Genomic DNA, 7,941 nt, shown 5'->3' on the forward strand with positions numbered 1-7,941 from the left:
CGTCAAACATACTGTCTAGCCTGATGGCCAAAAAGCAAAGTTTTGGTCTCTTCAGAAAAACTTCTGGTGAATTCCAGTCCAGATTTAATATGAAGTTTTTCTAACAGTGATTTTCTCTTGGCTGTTTCCCGTAAAGCTTTGACTGTTCATAATAGTTGCTCTATGTGCAGACTCTCCCATCTCAGTTACTGAAGTTTGGAACTCTTTCAGAGGAATCATAGGTGTCCAGGAGGCCTCCCTCACTTAGTTTTTAAGGACAGTATGCTCTAGGCAGCTGTACTTCCAGTCATATTCAGTGAGCTAGACATGTTCTTGTATCCATCCCCTAACTTTCTGACCTTTGTCAGTAACCTGTTCAAAGAGTTGCTTGGAGTGTTCTTCTATTTTCATGGTGTAGTTATATGCTGGAGCAGTGATTCACCACTGACTGGACATTCTAGATACAGCTGTCTTTTCAATACAATAACTGAGACACATTTACATTACTGAGATGATCTCCATTTCAATAACTGCATGACTTCTAGCACCAATTGGCTGCACCTTTTGCATTTTAGATTTTAATTAAATTACATTACTTTGTAAAAATTTGTTTTCACTTTGACACCAATTTTAATTAATAATTAACAAATTGCATTGGCCAAAAAAAGTGATGAGAGGCCTTAAGGAGGTGACATATTTCTAGTTGGGCCCAAATCTTCACATACAGAAACACAAACCTAGCAGCTGACAAAGGTGAAGAGGCCACAAGGCACACCTCATGCTGTGGTGATATGACTCAGATCGTCCACTACTCAACCTCCTGACAGTTTGATCCCTGACTCGTCACTGTATGTCAAAGTGTCCTTGTGAACTAATTTGTTTTCCGTCAGAAACAGCCGAGCACTCACTGAGACATAGAGTTTGATGTCATATCTTTAAAACATGACCTCACAAAGGTGAAGGTGGATGTGGACATGAAGTGACCGGGAGAAAATCTTCCACTGACTTGATGCGGGGGCGCTCCTGGATGTGGACTGGACATATCGAGTCCCACCGGGGAACAAGTTGACAGTCTTGGCTTCACTTTACTCTGCTTCACTCTCTGGATGACTCTCTGGCCTTAGAGTGGTTGAAGCTGCAAACACCCAGCCTGTACCTTTGACAAATAGATGCTAAAAAAATGCACCCTTGAAGTGAAGGGGGGTCATTCCTTCTGAATAATAAATGTCAAGCTGTCTTCTTGTGGCAAAAAGTGGCATACGCTTTACATATGAGACTGGAACCTCTCTCCTGAAAAGCAAAATGTGGAAACAATCAGAGGTCTGAATTTCATATTGAATCAACAACACATTCTCAGTGTGATGCCACCACCGTGCATTGCCTCCCCAATCAGTCACGTCCAAGACAACACCTAAACTTTTGAATCTCAACATTTTGAGATGTGGGCTACAGTTCTAAAGAACCATGAATAACTTTATGTTATTCTAAGTCACTAGTTTAATCACACTTAACTTATTTGACTGAACTATATCTCAACTATATTTTACACATGCAAACATCAAAATAATAATCAACTTATAGATGGTGCCTGTAAGCATTTGGTAGTGTTGAAAAGTTCTAGAAAGCAATCATTATTTATACACAGTTTAATCCTCATTAGGGTTGCGGGGGGCTAGAGTCTATCCCAGCTGGGGCTGGAGTCTGTCAAAGCTGATTTAGGGTGAAGGTAATGGACACCCGAGACAGGCCACCAGTCTATCACAAGGCTACATATAGAGACAAACAATCACACTTGCACGTACAATTTAGAATCATCAATTAACTTGAGCATGTTTTTGAACTGTGGGAGGAAGCTGGAGTACCTGGAGAAAACCCACAGGGAGAGCATACAAACTCTATGCAGAAAGATCCCAGGAGCAGGCCAGTTTGCAAACCAGGGATCTACTAGCTGTAAGGTGACAGTGCTAACTACTGAGCCCTTCAAGGAAACATAGTTTCTGTAAAAGCAATTTAGTTTATTTAAAATATTTCCCGTTATTTCATGTACTTCAAGAAGCAATATGCAAGATCTTGAACAATATGCAAGATCATTAGCATAGCAGTAAAATAACTATCTGCAGTGTGGAAACATAGTAGTGTAATAATATCCTTAGCACAGACTGAGAGAGACTCTGTGCGTTGTAATCTGAACTGCTCTGTTTTGATAACATATCTTTCTGTTAGTGGATGTTAGTACATGTGTGCATGTGAGTTCCTCCCATTGAAATTGCAGACCCAATCTGCCTTTATAAACAGAGTGAGAGCGAGCCCCTAAAGTGTATTGGAAAAGCAAAAGTGCAGTCCAACATTCAACCGGTGCACCAACAAACCAAACACTTCAACATCAAAGTATTATATTACCTAATTCATGCGTTCTTGTTTCATTATAGCTGAGTTGCTTGTGCTCTAGCAACATCCAGTGGTTCTGAATGTTGCATGCACACACTTAAATACTAGTGTCTGCAAGTATTTTGTTGAGATTTGACTGAATTTGTATATATTTCAGTTCTGGACTACACTGAACTATTGACTGCTATTACAAAGTGCTCTCAATAACCATCCATCCATCCTCTATACACCACTTTATCCTCACTAGGGTTGCAGGGGGTGCTGGAGCCTATCCCAACTGACTCGGGTGAAGGCAGGGGACACCCTGGACATGTCGCCAGTCTGTCACAGGGCTACATATACAGACAGACAATCACATTCACATTCACACCTACGGGCAATTTAGAGTAACCAATTAACCTCAGCATATTTTTGGACTATGGAAGGAACCCGGAGTACCCGCAGAAAACCCACGCATGCAAACTCCATGCAGAAAGATCCCAGGCCCACCCCGGGATTTGAACTGGGATCTTCTTGCTGCAAGGCGAAAGTGCTAACCACTACTCCACTGCGCAACCCGCTCTCAATAACCTCCCTGTGGAATCAGTGCTTTGTAGAAGTAGTAGCTGTAAATGGTGCAGCCTCACGTGTTGGAAGAAAGTGTTTTTCTTTTGCTCAGACTTCATCAGGGGTCCTTTGATTTTCTTTTTTTCCCAACGCATGGATTTTCTGAAAGCGTCTCATCGTCCTTTCGTCATCGCAGCGGCTTTACCACCGCTGGTTTTGTCCATGGTGAAGGAGCAGAAAGGTCACAGCAGCGATATCCCACTGAAACGCTGTGTGTGGGAGCTGCGCCCGGCCATATTTTCACTCTGTTGGCCTCTTTTCACACAATAACAACACAGTGCCGCCCTCATGGCCACTGAAATGTCAGAGCGCCTTCTCGGCATGTGTGGGTGAGCAGAGGCAGGATATCTGTGAAATATGTGTGAAGAGGTGCTGGGAGACAGTTCGTCAGAGGATTCAGTAACGCCGACGACAGCAGTGAGGAGGGGAGGCAGAGGAAGAGAGAAACATCACTGCTATCTGGCAGTAAATGTTATTTCCCAGCCTTTATTTGGTATTTGAACCCCTTAATTACTTAGTCACGGTAAGAACCCACCTGAGGAAACTTTAACGCTGCTAAATGTCATTTGTCGTTTTAATTTAAGTAAGAAGGATGCAACCTCTTGGTGAACCCAGACTCTGTCTATTGCTGCACTGCTTCTCCAGGTACTTGTGTATTAAATACGATCTGGTGGAGCTCCATTTCACTGAATTATACTGTTACTAAGACAGGAAACGAGAACAGCTGGATTTAGAAGCAAGCAGAAAAAATGAACAGGAAGGCAAGTGAAGCAGCAGTCAGATTGGAAATAAAACTGACATTGTGATGTTTTGCTTTTCTTTCAATATTAATTGTGAATAGTGGTGGGACATGATTTAAAATTTACCAATGTGTGTATTTACAGTACCAATCTGGTATAGAGCTATCAGATGCTACCCTCGTCGGTACCATCTGATAGCTACCACATCTAGGATCTACGAAACTATTGCCTCGCATGCAACTTTGCACTTTAACTCTACTTTTGCACTCTGTTGTTGTCATTTAAATGCACCTTAAATATATTGTAATTGGTATGAATACACTCTTCTTTATTACACTTTCGCATTTTGATAATTGTACTGTAAACCAACAACGTTGCACACATATTTGTAAATATTTCAATATTGATTTTGTGTTGTTTTGTTAATGTAATGTGTTGTATATGCATTGTTTTAAATATGAATGTTTGTTTTTTATGGACCAAGGACTACAGATGGAAATTAGCATGATGCGAAATCTGGTGCAGCCATCTTTTTAATGTAACTGCACGCTGTCCTTTTTTAAATAAACTAAACTAAACCAAAACTAAAAAATATTCTAATTAATTAGAGGCTTTGCAATTAATTAATCACGATTAATTGCATTTTTGTCTTTTTTTTGCCAAGATTTGACAGCAAGCAAATTTTCTCAATTAACCCCTTGGCGCCTATTGTTCTGAATTCGCATCGTACCACTTTCATTCAACCTGTAGTCAAGATAGCATATTCATTCCCCCAGTACCTGTTTATGCATATTCAATACATACCTCAGAATCTTTTGCAAGCACTGGGTTTTCGTAGGACTGGTCGGAGTGGGACCTAATTATTATATATCTGTTATTATTATTAGATATCTGTTCTATGTGTAATAGATAAATGAACAATCTCCACTTATTTTAGCATCAGCTGGAAAGCAAAAAACACAAAAAAGTTTTTTGTTTAATTGTAAATAAATTCAGGTGTCAATGATTAAAAGAAATTTTGGAGGACGACTGAATCGATGAATAGACATGTTCATGTGTTACAGTCCCTTTCATTTTCAATATTTTTTTTCCACTCCAAGTTGTTTTATCCGCATTGGATAACTTCAGACCATTACAGCAAGAATCAAAGTTAAAAATGAAAGTTTAGGAACATATTTTTATTTAGATCTATCTGTGCCTCTTTCATCTGTCTGCTACATTCACAGATTACTAAAAACTCAAAGTCCAATTATTACGATTATATTCAAGATTTTAAGACTTCTTGGAAACTCAAGCACTTTCAATGTCTTGAAAAGTGGTCTATTGTGGGCTGGCTACACTGCTTGCTGGTACCAGGACTGTCGTAGCTAACGTATGGTGCATCGTCCTGAAGCTCATTTGCATAAAATAGTTTCATTTATGCAAATGCAGCGCAGGCAGTGGAGGTCTGCACCTTGAAACTTTCGTCAAACATCTAAACTAGCCATCTTTGAACTAAAACGAGAACAGATTCGGCAGCTTATTTCTTGTTTTAAATGCTGTCCGAAATACTTTTTGCTGAACAGTTTTCGTAATAAAAGAGAAAGTTTGCAACCAAGCCACTGTGCTGGTCTAACAATCCGACCAGACTAAAGTTGAGAGCACTGCCATGTGACCACGTATTGGAAAGCAAGTGGTCAGCCTGCCAACGATTTTATGCAGCCCGTTTACATTCAAACATCTAGAGCATTCACATCAGGACAGTAATATGGCAAATGTGGACACAAGCTGATAGAGGATTACTTTAAATTAATGATGTTGCATATGCTAACATTGCATTATTTATCATTATTATCACTATATGTTAATTGTTCATTACTAGCAATGTCTTAAGCCTCATTGTTGAACATGTCTACCTTAAATTTGTCTCTGTTTGTTCAGGACTTTAAAACTTAACAATCAGTTTAAAACACGGTGGCCTGTTGTCGCAGTGCACCTGGAAAATGCTGTGTCCTCTTCTGATCGCTCGCCTCCCAGAACAGATTAGAAAATTACTGTGACAGACGGGAGCCATCAATCTGTTTTTCCGCCGTAGACTCCATTAACAGAAACACATTAAGTCACTCTAAATATCATAAATCTTTCTCCGTCTTTCCTACAAATCTGAAGGTGAATGTAATAAAGAAGGAGGAACGTATCTCGTCTTATATGTGGCATCATTTTCCCTCCTGTTGAACCATAGTTCACACACACACACACACACACACACACACACACACACACACACACACACACACACACACACACACACACACACAACATACGTCCTCAGATAATAAGTGAATTGTGTGACGGCAGCAGCAGTTTGCATTTCTCTTTTCATTCCGTGACCTTTATGAGTCACAGAAGTGTTGCCAGCTATTGACTTTGAAGATGTTTTGGTGTGAACACTATGAAAAAAAACTATGGGAAGGACATAGATGGAAAAAGATTAATTAAAGGAGCCGATGTGTACATGAGCTTATGTTTTCATTTTATGTAATATTTTCAATAATAGCCATGAGTTTTGAGCTCATACGAGTGAAAGGTAATCAAAAGGAGAAGCTGAAGGCAGTGGAGGAGTCAGACAGCTTTCTGTAGGAGTCTCCAGGCTGAGATCATCACTCACACTGAGAGTCTCTTTCATGTTCTTATCAATTTCCTATACATCAGTAAAGCCATGTACATGAGAATTGATGCACAGTATAATGAGCTTTTTATGTAACCCTCAGTTGATTAAAATCTAGAACAGTCATGCTTTTAAAATAGTTGATAAAGCTCTTAAGATAATTGCCATTTAAAAAATACATTTTAAGAGCAGGTAAGATAGTTGTGTCAAAAGTTTCCTTGTTCTGATCAGGACACCCACCTAAGATATCACACTGTGTCCATCCAGCCTTTTCTCTCTGTTTTGGCTGCAGATTCAGGCCGCATTGTTTAACAGTTCATTTCCAGAGTTCTTCAAAGAGAGTTTCATCTCTGCAGTGTTTAAAAAGTTAAAAAGAGCTACAGCTAAATCCACAGCCAAACCTCAGTCATACACATTTTAACCAACAAAATTATGTACAGATTCTTTGTTTACATCAGAAAAACAGATGTATTTTTATACTGTTTCCACACTTCATAATGACAATTCAGTGTTCTGGTTGGTCAGAGCTACTTAGTTCTACACTCTATAAACTATTTCAAGGGACTCATTCCTACTACTTGAATAAATGCATGGTTGAAACATAAAAAATTATTTACAGATGTACATAAAGTGAAAACTTTATTTTGATAAGTTGATGTGATGATGTTGGTTGCATCAACTTAATATTTTGTGTAAGTCAAACACAAATTTCTGCTTTAGTTGATAATTCAAGCTGAAACAACTCAATGAAAGTGGCTTGACATTTTTTTTCCCTACAACCTGAGGTCAGGCTTTTTAAAACTGAAGCACCTTTTTTTTCTTTCAACTTAAAAACTTGTGTTCATTTTTATGGAAATTAAATATGTTTTAGTCTGTATGGGAAGAACAACCGTAGAGAAAAACAGTATTTACTGGGTCATATCTTCTTTGTTAAGTTGTAGGTTGCACTTTAATGATGGGAAACTCAGGGTGAGTGGTTCAGGTCGGTACCAGTAAATCCCCAGCTGGGCTCCCAGTCTGCTGGACCTTTACTGCATATCATTCACCTGTTCTCTGAGCAGAATGCTAAAAAATGGGGAACCTCATTCTGATCTCATTACTTTCATTCATCCCACATTTACCAGTGATCAAAAACAAGCCACTTAAGTCATGCCATTATAAAACGACTACATGTGCTACTTTTAATTCATTCTTCGTCTCCCTGGGGGAGGAATCGCTATCAATCAGCACACAGGCTGATGAGAGTTGGTCGCTGCCACACTAGTAATTTGTTGCAATTTGCTGCTCGTTGAGGGTTTTTAAATGTGTCTCTGAGAACAAAAATAGCTGCCATTAGCTCCTAACTGCTGGTTGATTGAGTGACATTAGCTGCTGCCTGAGGAACCGGTTGGCACAGAAAGAGAAAACACCGGAAGCCTTCAGAGGATGCCACGTCAAGTCTCGTGAAAATATTTTATCACAAAGAGGGGAAAGCTGCAGCAACAGAGCGAGGTTACAAATTGGATTTTGTGACACAAGTAGTGTGACACAGCTCCTTTCATTTTGGACTCTGTGGTTCTCTTTGTTCCCCTTTAAAGGTCA

This window comes from Acanthochromis polyacanthus, chromosome 2 (assembly GCF_021347895.1).
Source record: "Acanthochromis polyacanthus isolate Apoly-LR-REF ecotype Palm Island chromosome 2, KAUST_Apoly_ChrSc, whole genome shotgun sequence".
Lineage (NCBI taxonomy): Eukaryota > Metazoa > Chordata > Actinopteri > Pomacentridae > Acanthochromis > Acanthochromis polyacanthus.